Below are 23967 nucleotides of genomic sequence, written 5' to 3'. Positions count from 1 at the left end.
GCAGTTTCTAAATACAAAGAAACAAATTATGTTATCAGGAAAGAGATGTTGACTTTGTATGAAAGGTTTCCTTATGAGACAAACAGCTTTAATAACACTGAAATATTAAAATCATAATAAAAGTGTTGACTTTGTCATAGAGACGAGAAGAAATTTAGTAAGTGAACATAATTGTGAGAAAGAATATTGAGTGACAAGGTCCTAAGGAATGGGCGTTAACAACATTATGTTTCATCACGAGATTTCGCAACAAACTTAAAAATATTAGGATTGTGAAATATACAGCAATCATTAGATTATACACGCTATAGTGTTAAACATGTGTATTAGGTGATTGGTCCTCACATCCTAATATATTGTGTTACAGATAAATTACATCTGGATAAAGCTGTAAATAGTTTTAAGAGGTTGATTACACCTTACTGGCGGTTGGCTTTGATACCACTGCCACAAAATGAAACTATAAATTGTGTTTGTGTGTGACTTTGTAGACCAGAATATAGGGTTCCTGACAGCACGATGTATGATAAGCATGTTTGTTTTCTTGCCTTTCGTCAATTCATGTTAACAAAAACCGCACAAACACCCCCTGCATTACAGCATCTCATGTAACAACCGTGAACAAGTTGTAATCTTGTGAACGTCGTCGCATCGTTAGAGGAGCCTCAGCTTCGTGAGTCGCTCTTCTACCCGCTTCCTGTCCTTTCAGTCCCGTGGCAGCTCTACCCTTACATATCATCACAGGACTGAACTTTCTGCGATGCTCCTGGACGTGCGAAGTGATTTAGAGCAGACGTTACAAAACCGGTCACGTAACTAGCGCGTGCTAAAGGTGCACTCGGAGTGGGACAGAAATCTGTTAAAGAAGACCCCGCATCACAAAGTGTAGTTTGATGATTTTAAGCGATAAATTTAAGGCTTGGGAGCTGAGAAAGGAAGAATTGACCCTGGGTCACTCTTGGCGTATCGCCCAACTGCGCGAGACGTTTCTCGCCAGTAGGTTAGCGTCACGACAACCATGCGTAAATAAATGACAATGTAAGGGAAGGAACTCTTGATACCTTTAGGAATTGGTTTACTATGCATTACTTCCCTTAGAAAGCAGTGAAAGTTAGCTAATCAAGTATTTTGGTACATTTAAAAATAGGCAATGATTCAGTAAATTTTAAAAAGGCAGTATATAATCTGCTTTCCATATTGTAAATACCTAAAAATATGAGAGATTGTGGCCACTTATGTTGTACGCGCTATGAAGAAGGAACTTTGTGCTGACGGCAAACTCAACCATATGCGACCAGCATTTCGTATTGGGATTTTCACACATATAACATTTTTTATCAGCTCGATCCCAAGACAGGCCACAGGGACACAATTCTCTTGTGTCAAAGGGGATGGATTTTTAGGTGAGTAATAAATATATCACACGGGATACTATTGGTGATTTGGAAAACCTTCCCATGACTTGGTCCTTGCAGATAGATGGTTTGACAATGAACATATCGTTGCAAAGGAAGGGAACAGAGGCCAACATTCCAGCCTTAACCAGAGGGAAAAGTCAGCTATCAGCATCCAAAGTCAATACAAATCCTAACAGTCTTGCGTCTCTCATGTGACTAATTTTGCACATTGTGTACGCATCTCATATTTGTTTGTTACCAACCTGTGTAATTTGTATGTCATGTAAATATTGCACAGTACTTGAACTTGTCTCACCAACCTGTATAATTTGCTTGACCCATATGCATTTAAACAAGCATCATCCACAACACACGAGCACACACGTACACACTGTGTTATACATGAATCTGTGTCAGGTAATTAGGTTCAAGTAAAGATTAGTGACCTAGGAGAAAGCAAATAGAAACAGGGGTTAGTGTAATATTTCCCCTGTACATGTACATGGCTTTTGATTACGAATTATTAGGTGGTCTTTATTTCAAGTCTGTTTAATGCTAAAACCAAGTTTATTCAAAACGTTTCGACGTGTCTAGTGGCCACGAGAACGACAATCGTGTGATTTCCTCGCCAGCTCTCCTTGGCATTATGTAATCGTGCCATGCAGACCTTGTGTTGCTCGAACATGCAAAGGCCACTTCAACCACTTCAGCCACTTTAACCACTGCGCTCGTAGCAGTTGCAAGGAGCTGCACCAGCGAGTATCTGTCGATCAAGTAAACTGTGTCCTGCCTAAAATGAGCATACCTCGGTGTCTAGAGGTCTGATAGGTCAGTCCGAATGTACACCCCGGTATTCGCACATCCGTGTGGGACTCCATGACCTAAAGTCCAGTCGGCGGCGGGTAGAGCGTGTTTGGCTGCAGCAGGACTGACCATCCACAGAGGGATCTCTAACACCTCGACAGGCAAGCTGCACTTTGTGTACATACCTGGCAACATTCCCTGAGATGCTCCCATACTGACTTATGACCAGTCTCCTAGGCTACTTTCAAAAGCATATGTTGCCTTCATTTCTGACTGTAATCAGCATGAATAGAGAAAGGCACAGCCACTTACACGGTTATGTTATGTATGTTATGCAGCTATCACGGCTATGTTATGAAGTCACGGTTATGCACAGAGCTAAGCACATTACTACAGACACAAAGATAAAAACTGCTTATGTAAGCATAAAACACCAGTCTATACCTTTGAGTTACAATTTCGATTTCTTGATGTTACGGGTGAGCGGCTAAAAAAATATTTTTCAAGTTTCTAAAAACTTTGGCCAATCAAGTTGCGTGCAAAACTATCGAAGTTTGTGATTACAGTCGCCGTCTAGTAAGACAATCTGCTGGGAGACGAGTGTAGAGAAGACAGGCCACACAGACTGAGGACACTGCGGTGAGCAGTCGCTAAGTGAGAGCCATTCACAGCCAACAGTGAGTGGCTGTAGTTTCTACTCAGGAAACGGAAGTTCCGGGTGTATCCGAGTGTCATCATCTGTTTCCACTCCACAGCACGATCCTCACAGAGAAAGGATTCAGCAAACATTGGGTGTGTGCAAAATGTCTTAGGATAACATATAGAATCTCTATAGTTCATGTGCACGATGTGTCTTAATTTATATGTAAGACATATCACCATACTTGCTTAAGATACTTCAGAAGCCACGTGATCGCTTTCCAAAATGCCCATGAAATGTTACTCAATTTACACTATAAAAAAAGTTATTGGGATTACCACATATTAACTACATTGAACAAATACGGTTATGGTTTTGTTTGTGAAAACCAAGGTGTTCCCAATATCAAACACTTTTTGAGAGAATTCAAATTACGACTGATGAATCGTTCTTATTAGAAATGGCGTAACAAGGCGAATTCAAGCCCAAGGTTCTTAAAATTTATGATATTAAAAGATATTAAACATATTGGTATGATAAATGCCCTGATAAGATTCAGGCTAGATGTTTCCGATTTGTACTGTAGTGCGACTTGTCTCTTACTTAAAAACATTAAATTTACTTTTTTGTGATGCAGCTTCTTCTTGTAGTGGACATGGGCAACTCGTGTATAACCACAGGAGGCAGAGTGGGCAGAAAAGGGCGAAAGTGGAAACAGGTAAAAGACTAAATAGTAGACAGCAACCACCTTCTATGATAATCTCTTTGCCTTCTCCATTGGTCATTCTTGTAATTTGGAGGTCTTTTAAACTGTCTATATCTGTCTACATGTATATTGATACTAAACTCTGCGTTTAAAAGGAGAGAAAACTTCCATAATCTTCTGGGAGTCGTTATACATGCTTTAGAAACATTTTCACACTAACACTGCGGTCACAACACGATACTCCATAACCATGGTAATACCACCAATATACCCTTAAAGATGTATGAAACTATTTCTATCATTTAATCATTCTAACAGAATAGTTTGTTTTCTTAGCTTATCAATGATCTCTGTGTCTTTGACTATATGCCATTATAAGTAACGAATGTAATAACTAGACATATTTCAATGTCATGATGACAAATGACCAGCTAGAACAACTCTTCCAACAGAGTATGCAAAGCCTCTTTTACAAATAATGATTAACACATTTAGTCACACACCTCGAATATAACTTTGCTATTACATAACAATCTGCTATTCCTTTCCTGACATCTGATGCGACACCATCCTTTGTCATTTAATAGTCGAAGTTCAGTCCCTAATTTAATTTGTAATTCTACGCTTGAAGATCTGGACTCTTCTAAGTTTATTGCGAACAACTGTCACAGCACCCCTACCCCACACCACCCCATCTCCCACACACACACACACTTCTTTCTCAATGTTGCTCAGGGAAACAAGATAGGTAATCCGTATAGGAATCGAGATATGTACAAGAAAAATTATTAGACTTCATTAATGTTTCTGCACAAAACCAACTCCATGTTAGTTGCTTGTTCTTCGAAAGGTCCGACACATCCTAAAACAGAGGTCAAGGATCCCGTTCGTCGAGCGCCAGGTGAGTCTGAATGGTTAACGCAGTCATTCTTACTTATAATGATGAGATATAGCCAGTGTTCTATATTATTTGATAGTCAACCACAAAAAAACCTAGATGCACATCTTTTGATGTTAGTAAGAAAACAAGTGGAGACAGAAACAACAGGTCAGATTTTTTACATTGAAGACAATGGAAACCTCACCAGTTTCCTTCATCTACTCTCTTGACACGAAATAGACAAATTCTTAATAAAATGAAAAGCAATACAGTTAATAAAATTTCGCCAGCAAGAAATTACTACAGAGATTTAAGCACAAAATAAAACTGCATAAAATTTTGCTACTAGATATATTTGATACAATACTTCAATCACCAAACACATTGAATTTAACATAGAAGTCAATCATGCATGCTACAATAAATAAACGATTCTGTACATTACTTATACATGTTAACAGGCACTTTACTAAGTGAGACGCAAACTGATTTATTAGGATTCTATCTTCACATGTTTATGCCTTCATAAGACATGATAGTATAAACACCATCTATTTATTTGAACAATGAACTTCTGTGGCTATGAATGTTTTGTAGTTCATGTTTGAAGAATTACCGACATTTACTTGTCTGTTGTGTTAAATAAGAGCTGACACAGCTAATTTGACTGAATACAATGTTTTGTGTCTCCCCTCAGAGAGCAGTGATCAAGGCAAAAGTAAGTGTTGAGCGATTTAGTTTTCGTTGACTGCCATTAAAATATTGACATTTAAATCTTGAAAATATGTTTGTCCTCATTCGTGTTTTCATATCTAATACAGTCTCATTCTAGTGGTAATAACCACATTTTCTACAAGGAAAGTCGGGACTATAGTAGACAACATTTAATGCAAAACATTTGGTATTTCCACCCTCAGACCACTTGTATGTGGTGACGCTAGGTTATGTCCCTTACCCCGTAACTCTTCACCGAGTTGTGAAGGAGTTGTCTGCCCTCACTTTGATGTTGATGTTACAGTCGTTTAGCTGGCGGCTCGTCAGACTAACAATCCACGCGGTTATTTCCTGACATTCTATTCTGCAAACCAGGGACACGTAGCACAGTACACGCCACCTGTTCTTTCAAACAACAAAATAAAGAGATTTGCCTCAGTGATAAGCTACACTTTAGTTAAGTCCACAAAACATACATTTTCTTCCTGACTGAATTGTTTGATGCAATAAAAAGGTTTTCTTTTTATTTTCTTTTATGTTAGAATTATTTTAAGTTCCTGCACACCTAGCGACACCGCGGATTTCCTGTAATTGTGTATGTCATGAGATATGTCTATGTGTATACTACTTTCTCGTTAAATCTTGTAGCTCTCGGCACCCACGTTAACATAATAATACAAGAGAATATTATGTGAATATTTTTGCTTCTATTTATTTTTACTAATCGGCAATAGTATTATAAATATTTAAAGCTTCTGCTGTTAGCGGTCGTGAATGCTCTCTAATTAAGCCATTGAGCCAAATATTGCAAGAAAGCTCAGTCATAATATACTTTGTCACATGTGCCACTCGGGCGTTCAATGTTCATAAACTCAGTAGGAAATCACATCATAAGCTGTCTCTGTGTTTACAATCTTTAGAAAACTAGCACTAGCATTGTTACTCAGTCATCTGTAACATCATGGGATGGGGAAAGACTGGCTAAGAATACCTTCAGGACCCTCGTCAAACTCAGTCGTCAGCAGCTCGTCAGTCTTGGCGATGATACGAGATGCACGAAACTCCATTGACTAGTGATCACTTGTAGAAAAAAAAACCCACATTTAACAGCTGCATCTTTGCAAATAATATTGATAACGTTCCTAGCATATTTTGTTCTGACTAAAAATCCGTTTGCATTTTATTTAAACAATTCTTGATAAGTCCTGAGAAATCGAGAAAAAGGTTTTTTTTACTTTTGTCTTTTTCAATTACTATTACCGTATTATTAAATGTAAATTGTACAAACGGTAATTATCTGATATACATATTACTGTTTATTGGATTCCCGCGTTTTATATGATGTAAATTTATTGGTAAATGCCAATAAAAAAGCACTTTGGAAGTGAAGTGTTAATACATTTATTGTTGGCTCTTGTTTGCATGGCGTCTTCCCTGCTCGTCACAACAGAATGCTATGTTCCACTTTATCCAATTGAAGAGCTTCGTAAGTACCCTGTCCTGTTAATTCATTTACATTCTTATCATTCCCCTGTCTCTGTCTCCTGTCTCTCTCTCTCATAGCGAACCATCTTAAATTATAGATATTTCAAACATCGATATGTTTACAAGATGTTAGTCAATGTTGTGTAAAATGTGTTTCTTTATTTTAAAGTTCTCAGTAACATCTTACAACGGAATAAATAAGGATGAAGCGAAGAAATATAAACTAATCCAAATTCTGACTAAAAGATATTTTACACGAAAGATATTCTTACAAAAACTAACCTCTCTATTAATGTCTACATGCTGACAAAAACTTGTCTGTCTAATTTATGTTTTACAGAAATCTTCATTAAATGCTAATGAGAAACATCATTTCAGAACGAAAGAGAAGTTTTAATATCTTAATTTTAACTTTCTTTTTCGCATGGTGTCTTCCCTGCACATCCCACACTTCGTTCCTGGTGCATCACATGAAGAGGGTAAGTAACCCTGTCCACTGCGGCGCCATTTCCAGCGATTTCATCCTTTAGGCCTCTGTCTCTCTCACTCCTTGTATTACTCACTCTCTTTAACACTCATAGAAAATATAATATTTTACCGTAATGTTCACATTTGTACTGCTTATTACCATCAGAGGCAAAACAGACGACAGGACATGTTAGTTCCACCTTCCGAACACCTTTCTTGCATCTTTCTGAGACTTGGACCATTCAGTGGTACCTGAGGGAAAGTACATGTACTGTGAGACTTGTGTCTGTTGGTCACTTTGTGACTTACAACTGTAGTTGTGTTCTGTACGGTTCATCTGTTGACAATGATGTCCACTTGTAAAGTGTTCAGAACAATTTTCCACGCCTCGTTTTCTATGAGCACATTGCATCTTTGTTCATGGAACTTCATTGGGTGTTAGCGAATTTCTGTATGTAACATCAAATTACAAGTCTAGCAATGCACTCATCCACCCTTTTTTTGAGACTCCGCCCAACTATTTCCCTTCTCGAATTCTCTTTCTGTCTTCCACTGATAATCGCTGCTTGTCTATCCGATTATTTCGCGAGGTTTGTGTTTGATTTCGCTTTCCAATCTTTCTGAAATTCACTTTCAGCTGAGACATGCCTCGTAATCATTAGAAAACATTGAACTATTTTACTCTCTTTAAAGATTTACCTTTCTATTTTACTTTTACAGGAAAGCATTATTTCCTTTTACTTTTTTCCGCAATCAGTATCACCGTATCATTGACTAGACAGTTTATACAAATAATATTTTGATGTTTCTTGCGATTTGACTTTTTCGTATTATGTTCAACATTATTTTGGAAATGCTAGCATAGGTAGTTTTAGCTTGAAGGAGAAAATATCATGAATGTCTGCTTTTTTTTTTTTTTTTTTGCACTGCGTCTACGCTGCACGTGACATGATACGTCGTTCCTCGTGTGTCGGATGAAGCGTGTAAGTAACTTTGTCTGCTGCTCATCATTTCCATCCAATTCCTGCTTGCAGACAAACTGCCCTTCAATTGCCATGCACCTCCGACTTCTTGTTTATGTATTTGGTATTGATGTCACCTTTTCTTTGTGCGATTTAAAAAGAAGAGAAAAAAAATATGTGTGTTTGTGTGTGTGTTTTCATTCGGGGCGGGCATAACAATTTGCAGGTGTTAAATAATAGACTGATTTCTTTTTTTTTTTTCGTGTCTGTATGCATTTCTAGGTGTCTTTTTCGAAAGTTAAATCATTTAAAATAAAGAAATAAACGTAAAAAATATGTATTACTGTTTTCTAAGAAATCGTTAAATCCATTTTAGTAGGAGGACCTCCTTCACGAAAGACTAAAGCGAAAGAAGACGACATCCAGGGAGTTGCAGGAGCCGTAGGTAAGTCCAACTGGACTGGTCTACATTCATGTTTACTAACAAGGATAACAAATAGTCAATATTTTATACAACTTTAAAAAATAGAAAGTAATTAAACGCTATACAACAGAAACAGAAGTATCTGTAATTTTTTTTTTCAATTTGATTTGATTTCAATGATTTTACCCTTTACATATAACACATAGAGTACTAGTGTTTGATTGTAAGAACCGACAGACTGGTATATATACAGAGATGTCCTTTGTGTGTGTATGTGTGCTGTATTGTGTGTGTGTGCTTTACAGGACCGTCTGTTGGTGCTCCGCGGCCACCTCCACCGCCTCAACCAGGTGTGGCTTGAATTGTATTTGGGAGTGTTCTGACAACTTGGCTGTTTGTTTTCCTGTCAATTTAATATGATAGTCATGCTACTTTCAAAAACTCAGTCTATTTAAGAATGTTAACATAATATGTCATCAAACAATACCTGTGTAACTTACCGTATATTTAAAAGAGATTTAGGAATTGAGAACTACTCAATAAATGTATCCCCTGCTCTTAGAGGTCTCTTAATTAAATTTAGGTTAAGCTGCATTAAAACTATTTAGGTTAAGGTTAGATACGAAGAGATATCAAGAGATACGAGAACATGTCCATTGTGTAGTCTAAATGAGGCAGATGATGTATTTTATTGTATTCGTATGTTTTCTCACCCTTTGTTAACTGTCTCATGTACAGAGCTGCTTCCCTTGCATTTTTTCGCCACCAGAATGTGTACAATTGTGTTAGCTAATAAATAATAAATCTTACACCAGACTTAATTTACGAAAATTTATTACATTCTTCATTCTTTCAGTAACTTTAAACTTCTTTGTGTTTTAGTATAATGTGAAGGTCGTGTGACAAGAATGTGGTGTTCAATTAATCTATTGTAATTGTTGCAGTTTGTTTGTGTGTATATATATATTGTTATTGATATGTACCTCTGCTTTGTATGTATTATTGTTTATATTCTTTTATAGTTCATATGTAACTTGTTTTCCTGTCCCTCGTATGCTGTCCACGTTTCCCTCTTGTTCTTAAGCTCTAAGAGTATGCTCCTTATGAGTGTATGTGCTTTACAAATCTTGCATTTATTATTATTAATCCAATGGCGTTGAACACTTCGGTTACAAACAAATATTTAAATGCTCTGTTAATTGAACATTCTTGTCTATTCATGGTCAATAGCAATGCCAAGAAATAAAGCACAGAAGAGCAGAGAAAAAACAGTAAGGATGGAGAGTGTCATAAATCTGCAACTGAAGACGAGCAGTTAACCTGAAAGTCTGACAGATCGTCGAGTAGATCGCTCAACAAGAGCAACGTGAATCCGTCTTGTCTGATGTACAATGTCTATCACAAAAAAGTCGAGAGAAAATTTTCCCAAAGTTCACTGAATATACTCCTAGGGGAAATTTATGTATTTAAAAGGAAGTAAAGAAAACGGATAAGAGGAAATGGTGTATTGAAAAAGATCTTCAATGTATCCTAAAGTTTCCCTGACATTCACGTGCGAGATACAGTTACACAAGCGACCTCTAGTGGCCTAGATCCATCTTATCGTCTCACCTTTGTGTGTAAAAAGAAAAGCTCTCGTTATTACAGGATAGCGGCCAGTACTCGCGCATACGACTGTGTCTCAGGTCAGTATCACATTGTTCAGTTGCTCATAACATGTAGTGGATAATTCTAGTAATTAACAGAAAACAAGTAATTATTAACGTTTTTACTGTTTGGTGGCTCACGTGTCTGGTCAGCTTAGTTTGTGTTTCTGATTTACACGCCCTACTCAACTAACCATCTGTGTGACTTCTGTGGACAGGGTTATGAAAGGTCAGCTAGTGAAATCAGCCTCTATACAGATCGTACAAATTTAGTAATGAGTTATAGGTAAACTGCTCAACGAGAATTGGCAAATACTTCAAATAAATTTTGACAGGATAGAGGCTACTCAACACATTTGAAGATAGCAGAAGCAGCTTCCACTGTAAAGGTAGAGAGAAAATACAGCCCTATCACCTCACCCCCCTTCCCATACACAGGGAATCAGTTCAACAAAGTTACTTTACTATACAGGGTTGTGTATGTATAACTGGCCAGTCTCAGGGAACAGATACACATACGGAAAAATACATACAAACAAACAGACGCCGTCACGACTGACCTATCACTGAGTAAAGTGTATGTAAATAATCCGACAACACTGAAATACCTGGTTATCATCGAGCTAGTGCTATTTTGGGCAACAACTCATTTGGGACTCAGGTTCGTTTTCCCGTTATTAGCTGTATCTTTACTATCCTGATATAGACATCACCCATCTACTGGTATAGTGTGCTTTCCGGTCAGAAGACTGCAAGAGACGGAAACAAAAAAGACAGGATATCTCCGTCTGCTCGTCAATAATCATTTTCATGTTAGCTGTTATTTATATATACCTATACCTGAGTACACACACACACACACTGTATGTTACATTCATGCATGAACACGAACACACGTGCATACAAACCTGTGTCAAGTCATGGAAGCTAAGTACAGAGTAGAGGCCTAGTGGAAAGGATAGAGAAGCAAAGATCCCAAAAAGTCTTCGAAATCCCGATTATAACCTTACCTGGATATTTTTGTTCTCTCACACATTGCCTGGTGTTGTGTGGTGTGTACCACTCTCATGGCCACTGCCTTTCATACTTACTTTTACCGTCAGCACGTTGCAGTCTGTTGTCTTTCTTGCCCGCAATTTCTCAACTGATGGTCTTTGCACCTTCAGATCCACTCCAATGTGACAGTCAGTTACTGTACCTTAAACATTATTTTTTGTAAGTATACTGAAATAGTACTTGGCACTTTAAGAAAGTACTTTTCATGCTCTGTCATCTTTTGTTTGATCTTAACAGGAAAATACACAAATCGTTTCTTATTCCTTTGACACCTTTTTCCTTTCGGTTTCTGTCATCACATTCAATTTAATTTTTAATTCTTCTCGTGCTAGCTACATCATTAGGTGCAACGCCCACCTCTAGCAATACAGATGACTCAAGCCGAGTTTCTATTTATCAAGATTTATCAACAACATCATTATACCGGTTTGATGATGAAAACACTTCACAGAAAAACAGACGAAGACAGAGCAATACACAGAAAGATCATCACAGAAGATGCTGTTGTTCTTATTTTATGTTTATAATTTTTAAAAGGTTTTGCACATGCAGTTTTATACTTTTAATTTATACTTACTTTTCTGGTTTTTCTTTCAAGATTATGAACACTACTCGTTCTTCTGCAACGATTTCAGACCAAACTGTCAAAAAAAACAAAATACATACATAAAAAACTTTAAACTACAAAATATAAAAATAAGCAATAAGACAAAATGATGATTTCTTTCAAGATCACGTTCACAGCATATTACTAAGAGACAAACCCAAAGTGGACTAACTTATTAAATCTTTTAAAATTTTGAATAATAAATTATTAAAACATATACCGCTATAAGTAGTGTAGTAAGTTACTATGCAAGATTACTCAAATAAGTATATATGCCTTCTACACTAATTCATCTGTTAGACATATTACAATACTTGTTGAAGATACTTCAGATGCCATGTTAACATCCTTTCAAAAGTCTACAAAATGTCTACACAATTCACACTATAATGACATGGTTACATGGGCTTAGCAACTATAAACTACACACACCTCATGTACTACACTGTACAAAGACAGGGTGTTGCCAGTATCCAACACTTTTTGAGAGAATTTCAGTTACGATTAATGGATTTATCTTATCGAGAATTGCGGAACAAGGGGATTTGTAGTTCAAGATTCGTTCCCATAATTTATACAAATCTTCTATAATACAGAGTGGTTTTTTTGTAAATATCAAACATATTGATGCTGTGATAAGATTTCGGCTAGGTGCTTCAGATTTGAACTACCATAAGCTCCTCTTTCCTGTGCTGAAAATAAGATGTACATTGCCCTTATTGTCAGGATGAAGAAACCAAAATGCGCAGATGGCCTATTCAATAAAGTGATTCTGATTGTGATTCTGTAAATGCGACTACAAAGAGCCAGTGCCACGTGCTTCTTACTAACCCATCAAATTATATTTTTTATGATGCAGCTTCCTGTTTAAGCCGACATGGGCAACTGGCTTATGACCTGGCTAAAGTCTGGACAGACCAGAGAGGAAGTGGAAACAGGTAAAAGGCTAAATAAACTTCTGTGATAATCTCTTTGCTTTCTTCGCTTGCTATTCTAGTACTTATTAGTTTTTAGGATGCTAAGGTCTATTTTACCTTATCATAAAAACTAATTCCAGTGCAGGTCTATCTATGCTCCACTAGGGGCGAATAGGAACGAAGAAGAAGAAGTGCAGGTCTATCCCAAGGCCCTGTTGTCTTATATAAACAACTGTATGCTTCTGCTGCAGGATATTCTATCCACGTCCTCATCCCACGTGCACCTACTTTGCCGTTACTTGTTAGTTTTCTTTGATCATTTAAAGGCCGAAGTCGAAATGGGCGTGTTTTCAAATGGTTTCGCCCGTGCGAGGGAAGGTAGGAGTACACGGGGTCAGTACCGGCGGTCAATCTTCCCTAATTGCTACCCTGGCCCCGAGGCAAAGTTGAGATCGCAAGCGATAAACCGTCTTTCTCAGCTGAGTACTGGTGTTGGCGGTGAGAAAGCTGAAGTGAAACGGGTTGCAACTGAACATACTGTCAGGGTTAGGGTTGTCCTACCAGACAAAGTGAGGCGAAACGGCTTCTATCTGAACATACTGTCTTTCCTTACATCTTTCTTTACTCATAAGAGGGGATAATAATATTTAATACTTTCAGTTCATTCCTCCTGATGACTGACCTAAAGTACACCTCGGTTTGAGTGCAATGTTCGAACTTTTACAAATGGCCAACAATTCACGACTGCAACATAGTGCCCCCACGATCTTTTCTCTTCTTATCTAACCCGACCATTGTGGAGGTCATGTGCTGACCATCACTTTGGGCTGTGCCAACAGACATACTGTCATCTGGAGCTCGTCGTCCCCACTAGGTGACAGTTATTTTGCTAACGAAAGAATGTACCTTGCGTACATTACGTCGGGGATCATCCCCATTCAATATAAAAAATTTTCTAATTTTGCCAATTTGGGATATGTGAACGATACATTTTTGAGAAAACGGCTGCCACGGTTTTCTGCAGTCGTTGACTTCTTGAAGCGCCAGTCCGTCGCAGCTGCACTTGCAGCAGAACAGTCTCCTGTGACCGACGGGATCAGTGTGATGACAGATGCAAGGCATGCTTGTCGGAAAAATTCGTATCACACTGATCATGTTACTTTAGGACTGTCGACTCACAAGGTTGTAAACCTCCAGCATATCACCAAAGAGGACGACGTGTGCACCCAGCGGCACGAGGCAGTGGGATGCGAGAGGATGTATGCAAGTATGAATGAGTCAGGCGTTAGAATTCAAGAACACGTTCACGATCGTAACGTGACAATAAATAAGTTAGTAAAAAATAAAGGTGTTAGAAACATCAACGAGAGGTGGCACGTCGCTAAGAGTATCAAAGCTGGGATGAAAAAACTGGCGCAAGGTAGTAAAGGCAACATCGGCAAGACGTGGCATCCTCAGCTCAGCGACAAGACAGCAGCGGTCAGAGATCATGTGTACTGGTGTATAGATCATTGCGATGGCGACCCTGTGAGACTTAGGCACTTGTTGGATGGATGTATTACACACTTCCAAAACATCCACGACAAGTGTAACCAAGCCTCACCTTGCAGGCAATCGCTCTATATACCATCTCTAATAGTGCTGACTGATCCTGCTGCTGTCAAGCTGCTGAGCGACTTTCTACATGGCCATGTTTTGTATAAACATCCTGAGGATTACGTGATGTCTAGGGACACATTTTATGTTGAAAGTTTTAATAATATATGTCTGATGTATCTGCCTAAGCGTGTTCATATAAAAAGCCCGATGCACTATGACATGCGCATGGGTCTCGCTGTTTTAGACTGGAATGAACATGTTGATAGAGACTCTACTTCAAATTACAACAAAGCAAGTGTACAGCACAATCGGAGACAGCTTGGACAACGCACATTAAAAAAGAAAACTTATAATTTAGTAGAGGATATCTGGAGATGTGTCGTTGAGCAATACAAATTTGATTCCGAACATGAGGAAAATATGTTAATTGAAACAGACAGTAGTTCGGATGAAGATTTGGAAATTAATAATATAATTTAAATAACAAATTTCAACCATCATTCATTAATGAGATAATAATTTACCATCAATTTGTATTTTCAAAACTGAATTGTTGTTACCACGGTACAGCTCCACACCGATAAAAGTATTGTCTATATAGACATATTCATTCCAGTCTAAAACGGCAAGGCCCACTCGCATGTTATAACGGATTTTTATCTTGTGCACTTTACATGTTTGTTATTCTGTGATATCAATTGTAGAATCATCAGCAGTAGTGTTAAATTTGGTGTTTCAATTGTTAATCTGGTGATTTTGTTTGTTATGTATCAATCTGTATGACAGTGCCTCCAGCCACTAATTTTGTTTGCATACCTGTACTTCACCTGCCAATAAGAAATGTTGAATTCCTTGTCATGTTACGTAAATCATGAGATGAAGGGAGGAGGTGTTTGCAACTGTGCAAATTAATTAAATGAATTTCAGTTGCAAACTACATTTTGTTGTTATTATTGTTGCTCTTTTCCCACTCTCTTACTCGTTGGGTTTTCCAAAAGGAAACAAACCATGCACACCAGAGCCAAACTAACAGCGGTGTGTACACGTAAGTGCAGAGTGTGGTAAGAAAATGGTGTAGTAGAAAGGACGTGGAACTCATGAGATGGACACGACTGTCATTTTCCAGATGGAGAGTGTAAGAAACAATGTGTACATAGCAACCGGAAAATAAAATAATAATACTACAGTGTGAACACTAGTGTACATGCACGTCGCACTCAAAACTTGGCAAGCCGACTATTGATATCCCCGCTTATGAGGAAAGAAAGATAAGAGATAAAAAGACAGATAAAAAAGCAATAAAATGAAAGTTTGAAAATTCAGTTGTTTTTATGTTTGTGTCAGTTGCGCTGTTCATTCTTCTCTCCTTCATATATTCTAGTTTTGCTTGTTTGTGGAGAATACACTCAGTCCTAACCCTGACAGTGTGTTCAGATAGAAGTCGTTTCGCCTCAGCGCTCAGACCCTACGGCAAGTACAATGGTCGGGTGTTATGGCCAAGCTACTCGGTGGTGCCTGTGATGTCCACCCGCCTTTTGTCCGGGTTGTAATTGAAGACGACTGGCCGCTGGCAGTCCGCACCGCGTGTACTCCTACCTGTATTCCTACCTTCCCTCGCACGGGCGATACCACTCAATTCCTTCAGATAGGAAAACTTCGGCCTTTAAAAGAGGTTCATGCGTTGATCAAGAAATGTAAGTTTACCCTTTAAATGGTAGTTACTTATTCCCTAACCATAGTTTAGCTTCTGCTTCTCCAATGACTACAGGTACACACTACCCTGTGGCAAACTACCCTCATTTTATAATTACACTTCACACACACAGACATGTTTATGTCACGTTTATAGCCCCATACTTTAGACAGAGAGATCAACATAGTTATTGAGACCAGAAACTTATTAGAATAGCAAGCGAAGAAAGCAAAGAGATTCTCTCTGCATTCGTCTCTCTACAAAAGAGGAATAGCTGAATGTGGAGTAAAAAAAGATTTCTTTATTTTGTGTCTTTGCCATTTGCAATTTTAATTTTTATTAAAATTATTCTTTGCCCAAAAGTGTGTTAATGGACATTCTTTATATCTGGTTATGTAAGAAATCTTGCAAAGAAGATGTCATTAACAATTATAATAATTTTTGTAATTGTAAAAGGTAGAGCATCATTTCTGCGTATGTATAAACAAAAAGATTATTTAGGCGAGAGAGTAAAAGGAATAGACTAGACTGCATTATGTCAGGGTTATGAAGTTAATACAGAAATTCCAGTTACTTTGAGTGCCAAGTCACAATAGAAGCAGTACTGTAATGTTTATACTTCCCTGAGCTTAGTTTAATGAAATGTTTATGACAGAGATGTAAAACCAAAAGAGAAAGAGAAATTATTATCCGCTACTGAGGTAGTGAGAGAACTAAGCTCATGAACAATTACATCAACTGCTTGAGGTTAGTTTAAGAAGAAAATCACCTTCACGTGAAGCAGCATTTGATTGTTGCTGACCTTTGACAAGATTCGGCTGATCTTTGATCTTTGATGTTGTCCTCGAGCATTTCAGCCTTGAACTTCTAGAAATCTTTTGATTGACCTAGTGACATACCTTTATTGTTTAGAAAAAAAGCAGTTTCTCGTAAAAATTCGAACAATAATTGTTATCATTACTGATAATAGAGAAAGATTGGCATCAGCTAGACATACACCCTTTTTTAAGAAATATTATAATGACATTGTAAACCAATGAATTTTTAATCAAAATAGTCGGAGAAATTATCACACGACACTCAGGCAGTGAGTGGATAGAGGAGGTTTCCGCCTCACGTGGCGAACAACAATCTACTACTCGGTTACATATGTCAATCTACATGTACCTTCAATTAATTCTATTCTTTCCCAACCTATGTTATGTGTCATCTTTCCTGGTCTTTAACTTGATTGATATGCAAAACAAATATTTCAAAAACCTTACACAACCTGAAGTAAATCTATGAGAAGGAACTATAACATTGGAAGAAGTGCTTCAGGCTGCTAAAAGATGAAAAGTATATAAAAGTCCAGGTATTGATGAATTTACTGTGAGGTTCACTTAATGTCTTCTTGAAACCATTTAGTCCTTTTAGTGTAAGATCTCTAAGTAAGACCTTTATTAAAATAGCATTATTTTCTTCACATTCCTTACTTTTCTTTTTATATTAAGTACCACTATTTGATCGTAGGCAATAGTTATATGTTCTATGGAATCGTTCAGGTGTTTTCTCACTATGACCTAGAGCGGTCCGGAGGTGTAACGATTAACGCCTGTAACCAATGCAGTGAAGGTTGACTGTCCTGGTTCAGCTCTCGTCTCGAACACACTGTTCTTTTTCTGCAAGTGGCATCTGTTGACAGGGATCGCTGCCTTGCTATGATATAGCCTTAGTTGCTGGCTCGGCGTAAAACGCCAATCACTACCGTCATCATGACTACAATCGCACCGGACTAAATACCACTGGGATTTGTAGAGAAAAGCAAACTGTATAAAGTTTTCGATATATGATTCTGCAATTCACCAATAACATCAAAAGATTTCCAGTATTCTATCAGATTCTTATTAGAAAGCTTGGGTAAAATTTCTCCACAATTCAAGTTAAATATTGTAAGGCTACCTTGCAATGTAGAGTGAGTATCGTGGACGTCAATACAAAGGTTACGAGTTTCCTGTCGTTCGAACACAGCTTCTAATTTGTCATTCATTTATTGTGCCTATTTATACTTTTAGATCTTTTGCACCCCTTTAATTGCGTAACTTGTATAAGAAAAATTAATTAATTTGTTAAAGTGTATGTACAAATCCAAATTATTTGCTTGTCCTCCTAAAGGTCTGAAGGACCCTAAAACAGACGACAACAACACTGTTCAACGAGCGGCAGGTGAGTCTGAAGGGTCAGCTTTACAGTCATTTTCACTAATAGTGTTGAGAATAAGCCAGTGTTCTATCAATATTTTAATTGTCAACAGCATGTGAGGTTTTAATTTTGATGATTTGCAGACGTCACCAGTGTTGTAGCGAAGTTTCCTACTTATTCAGCTCTCTTGACACAACTAGACTACTATCTTACTGAAGTGTAAAGTGAGTGCAGTCTATACAATTAGGCCAACATATCTACTGCAAAACATCTACTACATTACACGTAGACATTTATACACCAAAATATTATATAAAACTTTGCTAAGTTATACATTTAATACAGTGCTTCAATGAATACACACATTATATTTAATATTTTTAATATGATACTAAATTTAATATTAAAATTTATCAATGTATCTGTCCTTATGTTTCCTTTCCTGCCAACAATAATTGTATAAATACTCTTTTTAGATGTCGTAGATTCGGTGTTGTCTGTTGGTCTAGTCATAAACCTCAAGAATAGAACAGGTTCATTCAACAGGTCTTATTACTTCACAGGTCAGACAAAAGCTCATGCCCTCCCACGATCTTCCAGCTGGAGTAATGTATTTGCTGTTTAGTTATTGTTTCGTGATATATTATTTACTTGTATATGTCAATGCTCTCATCTGCAACTGTTACTGCCATCGACTGTCGTAGATATGGACACAGGGACAGACTGTCTAACACAACAACAGCTAGTCGCTAATGACACTCGCATATACTTCCACCGTATGTCTCTACAAAATGTTTTCACTAAGCTGTCGATGAGATTAATTACCATTAATAGTTTCTTTTGGTCTCTAACGCAAGGTCTCAAAAGTATTATGGTATTATTACCAATAACGGAGAAGAACATGCTTCGAATTTGATAAACAAGAGTTTAATAAAATATTACAAACACATCACACTTACTATCATTCGTCTCTGATTCTAGTGCATATCGTTTTCATCGTACTTTGCTTACTTTCTAGTATTCGGGGCGAAAAGTAAAATAATAAATTCTAGATTTTACCATTTTGTCTTTGTTGGCAGATGATGTCTACAGGGGCAGTAAGTATTACTCTATTTACTGACGACATTACACAATGACCTGTCATTTACAAGTTTGCAGGTGTTCTTTCGTTATTTTATTTTTCTCTAAAACACATAAACAAACACGTATGTAAGCACGCAAACACACACAGACAAATGCATGTACATAAACAAGCTCACACACTAAAGGCTGCGGTTCTTTTTGGTAAACTTGATGATTTCAGTGTAGCGCTTATTTACTGCACACCTTTCTATTCAATTTGTTTGTTTGGTTTTTTTATCATTTGGTATTATCCCATCCATATTTCTAAGTAATAGAAATCGCTATGTTTCAATCATCATCATCATCATCATCATCATCATCATCATCATCATCATCATCATCATCATCATCATCATCATCAAACGAACACACACACACACATCTATTTTAAACTTTAAACTCGCTACAGTGTCGTTGGAGTTTTCTTTTTTTACCTGATGGTGCTGATGTGATATTTTCTTTTACTTTTCTATTCTGTTTGCTAGTTGTACATGTTTACTAGTACTCCACTCATAAGCGAGTAACGGAAATGGATGTGTAGTACTTACTCCGTTAGAAAAGCAAGATCACAAAATACAATCAAAGTTTCAGTTCTTGTAAGTCTGACACTACTTCATGGCGGGCAGCACCGCAGTCTTCAAGTCCTTTAGTCGCCGTTGTATTGGGGTATGATAAGAACTTTTTATGCTCTGTCATAACACACAGAGCAGATAGAAAGCCTCATATTCTTTCTTATTTAAATGCATTTTTATCTTTTGCCTTTTTTACTCTATACAAAAAGTTTCATTTAGCTTTGCTTTTTACTAGGTATATCACAGTTTCATTAAATGTAGGTTTTGTAAAGCACTTATACCACGTATGGATGTTACTGTTTCTTGTCATTCCGCATTTTATCTGCTGTAAATAAAGTCTTGGTAAGTAGCAATAACAAAAGCAGTTTCATCATTAAACATTATTTATCACGTTTCTTTCGGTTTATCTTTCATTTCACATTCTATGTGCCGTAACTTAATTCGTAAACGATAATCAGAAACATCATTTCAAACTGAAAAAGAAATTTATATATTTTAATGTTTGCTCTTTTTTTATATGGCGTCTTCCCTGCACATCACAACCTGCTACTTCGGTCCTCGTGTATAGTCAGTAAGTGTTCTTTTCTCTCATCTCCATTTCATTCTTTTGTCATATTGTCCTGTCAGTAGTATAGTCATAGTGTTTTAAAGTATTCATCGTTTTAGAAATGATCACGCGGATACACTTCCTTTTTAAATGTTTCGGTTGCTAGTCCCTAATGCCACTTTACTTTTCTATCAGAGTTTTGAGGACTTCTTATTTTATGTGTGTAAGTGACTTTTTCGCTGGTTATTTTGGTTATTTCCTTTTATGTTTGCATCTTTCTTTTTCTTTCTTTATTTTTTTTTTTTTTTTTTTGATTAAATTTTTATGTTTTATGTCATGTATATATATACACACAGAGAGGAAACGATTGTTCTAACTTGAGCTTTTGTCCATAAACCCACACGTACACAAGAACTTTTGTGCCATACGTACAAACACACTAACCTATATTACCGTTACTCCCACCTCGCCCTCCCTGTTGTGTTTGTCCTTTTATCAGCAACAGACTTGTATGGTTTGGTCGACCTTTCTAGCAGTTTTTAATGTGATATTGAAGGCCCTTAAATCTCATCCTTAAAGCTCAGTGACCTCGTCTGTCACCTGACCACCTGACCGTGTCCTGTGTCAGTTACGATATACGTTGTCACGTGTGCCACTCGGGGCATTTAATGTTCATTAACACCGTAGGAAATCAAGTTCAAACCTGTCTCTGTGTTTACGATCTTTAAAACTCTATCAGTAAAGGTCTTTCTCGGTCATCTGTAGCATGATGGGGATGAGGAAAAGGGGCAAAGAATTCCGACCGGACCGTCGTCAGCACCTCGTCAGTCTTGACGATGATACGAGATGCACGGAACTGTAGTGACTAGTGATCACTTGTAGACAAAAACACATTTATTAGCTGCATTTTTCCAAGTAATACTTTTAACGTTTCTTGACTATTTTTTCTGACTCGAAAATATTTGTTTTATATTAAAGCAATTTCTAACAAATCTTCAGAAACTGGAAATTTCATACAGATTTCATACAGCAGATAAAAAAAGCCTAATATTCTATCTTATTCCAATTCATTTTTAATTTTTTTTTACTGTATACAAAAAGTTTACTTTACTTTTGCTTTTTACAGGTATTTAACCATTTCATTAAATGTAGATTGTATAAAGCGTATAAACCAGGCATGAATGTTACTGTTTCTTGTCATTCCCGCATTTTATCTGTTGTAAAGAAAGTGTTGATAAGTAACAATATCAAAACCAATTTTAAAATCAAAAAAGAAACGTTAATACTTTATTGTTTACTCTTATTTGACAGTTTTCTTGCTGTTTATCTTTCCTGTCGCATTCTATGTGCTGTAACTGAATTCGTAAACGACGGTTAGAAGCAAACTCTTAGAACAGACTAGAAATTTTAATATTTTAATGTTTGCTCTTTTCTTTATATGGCGTCTTCCCTACACATCACAACATGATACTTCGGTCCTCGTGTATAGTCCGTAAGTGTTCTTTTCTCTCATCTCCATTTCATTCTTTTGTCATCTGCCTCCTTGTCTCTCTCAACTATTCGCTCTTCTTTAGACAAACAGAGATGTTATACAATGTAGTAATTTTACGTGTATCTTCCGTTTATCTTAAATTTGGTATTTTATTGAATGTAAAATAATTTAAACTGCTAATTAAAGCATTATTATTTTACACAAATGAGAAATTTAATACATGAATGTTTGATCTTTTTTAATAAATGCCGACTTCCCTGTCACAACATGATACTTACCTCCTTGTGCTTCATGTAAAGTTTGTAAGTAACCTTGTTTAATTTTCTCTCGTTCTGTATGTGTAAGCCTTACTCTCTTAACCACAAAAATAAACCATCAAAAGTTAGCGTGTTGCAAAAATTTCCAATGCTTAGCTGATTTATTAATAAGTTTCTTTTACATTTTCTTATTTGAAGCCACAGATAACAAAAATGTGACCTTCCACGACAAAATAAGTCTTAAGTCTCCAATTTCAGATTTGCTAAATTGCATATTTTTAAAAAGTAGAGGTTCTAAACTTTTTTTGATACAAAAGTTGTTCTTCTTGCCTTAAAACTGAGTTATAAACGTTTGAAGTGTGAAAGTACGATGGCGGCCATTTTGAGAAAAGCGGGTTCAAAGATTAGCGTTTGAGAAATTATCACTCAGATACACTAATGCCATTTTACTTTTCTATGTGAATTTCGAGGACTTCTGTGTTTATGTGTGTTAGTGACTTGTTCGTTGTTGATTTTGGTTATTTTCTTTTCTGTTTGTATCTTTTTTTTTTTTTTTGCTTAGGAAATCATGTCTGTAATTACGATCTTTATAAATCTCTCACTAACGTTGTTACTCGGTCATCTGTAGCATGATGTGAGTGCGGAAAGGGGTGAAAAATACCCAGCTGAATCCCGTCGACATCTCGTCATTCTTGACGATGATATGAGTTGAACTGAACTCTAGTACATTTCACATACCGATACTGTGGTGCATGGTTTCGTGATTTATTCCAAGTTCAAGACATAAACAAACTACATTGATAGTTTTCTGATTCGCTCTCAACAACAATTTTGCAGACAAACGGCTCTAACAATTGCCATGCACCTCCAACTTCTTGTTTTTGTGTTTTAATTTTTATGTCAACTTTTCTTTGTGCGAGTTTAAAAATAAATAGAAAAAGGAAAAAGATAATGTGTGTGTGTTTGCTAACAATAATCCGGTGTTTCATAATAGACGGATTTCTTATATTTTGCTTGTCTGTCTGCATGTCTAAGTGTCTTTTACGTAAGTGAAATTATTTAAAATAAGGGAAAAAAGTAAAAATTAATGTATTACTGTATTTTAATAATCGTTAAATCCATTTTAGCAGGAGGACCTCCTGAGCGACAGACTAAAGCTAAACAATATAACATCCAGGCAGTTGCAGCAGCCGTAGGTAAGTCCGACTGGACTGGTCTACATTCATGTTTACTAACACGGATAGTCAAGGATAATAAACAAGGATAATAGTCAATATTCTATTAAACGTTTAAAAAGTAGAAAGTAGATAAACGTTTTACAGCTGAAACTGAAGTATCTGTATTTTTTCAATTTCTTAGAATGATTTTACATATCACACAATAGCTTATTAATGCTTGATTATACGAATTGACAGACTGGTATATGTACACAGACATTCCTTGTGTGTGTGTGTGTGTGTGCGTGTGTGTGTGTGTGTGTGTGTGCGTGTGCGTGTGCGTGTGCGGGTGCGTGCGCGTGCGTGTGTGTGTGTGTGTGTGTGTTGTATTTGTATTGTGTGTGTGTATGTGTGTGTGTGTGCTTTGCAGGACCGTCTGTTGGTGCTCCGCGGCCACCTCCACCGCCTCCACCAGGTGTGGCTTGAATTGTATTTGGGAGTGTTCTGACATCTTGGCTGTTTGTCTCCGTGTCAGTTTTAAAAGATAATCATGCTACCTTTAAATACTCAGTCTGTTTGAGACCAAAATATGTCTTCAAACAATAGCTGTGTAACTTACCGTATATTTAAAAGAGATTTAG

General features: G+C 37.0%; 2 long non-coding RNA genes across 2 annotated transcripts; both read left to right on the top strand.

Annotated features, from left to right (window-relative positions):
- Positions 1–1253: 1253 nt before the first annotated feature.
- LOC112569071 lies at positions 1254–9427 on the top strand. Its single transcript, XR_003100291.1, has 10 exons — positions 1254–1403; positions 2768–2993; positions 3479–3559; positions 4398–4448; positions 5125–5145; positions 6592–6627; positions 7103–7105; positions 8075–8077; positions 8433–8501; positions 8786–9427. It is a non-coding gene; the product is annotated as an uncharacterized LOC112569071 (long non-coding RNA).
- A 575-nt stretch (positions 9428–10002) lies between these two features.
- On the top strand, positions 10003–19037 carry LOC112569070. Its single transcript, XR_003100290.1, has 3 exons — positions 10003–10165; positions 12649–12727; positions 18743–19037. It is a non-coding gene; the product is annotated as an uncharacterized LOC112569070 (long non-coding RNA).
- The last annotated feature ends 4930 nt before the right edge of the window (positions 19038–23967 follow it).

The sequence above is a fragment of the Pomacea canaliculata genome, linkage group LG7, assembly GCF_003073045.1.
Source record: "Pomacea canaliculata isolate SZHN2017 linkage group LG7, ASM307304v1, whole genome shotgun sequence".
Taxonomy (NCBI): Eukaryota; Metazoa; Mollusca; class Gastropoda; order Architaenioglossa; family Ampullariidae; genus Pomacea; species Pomacea canaliculata.
The sequence above is the reverse complement of the archived record's forward strand: the minus strand, read 5'-3'. Positions and strand labels throughout refer to the sequence as shown.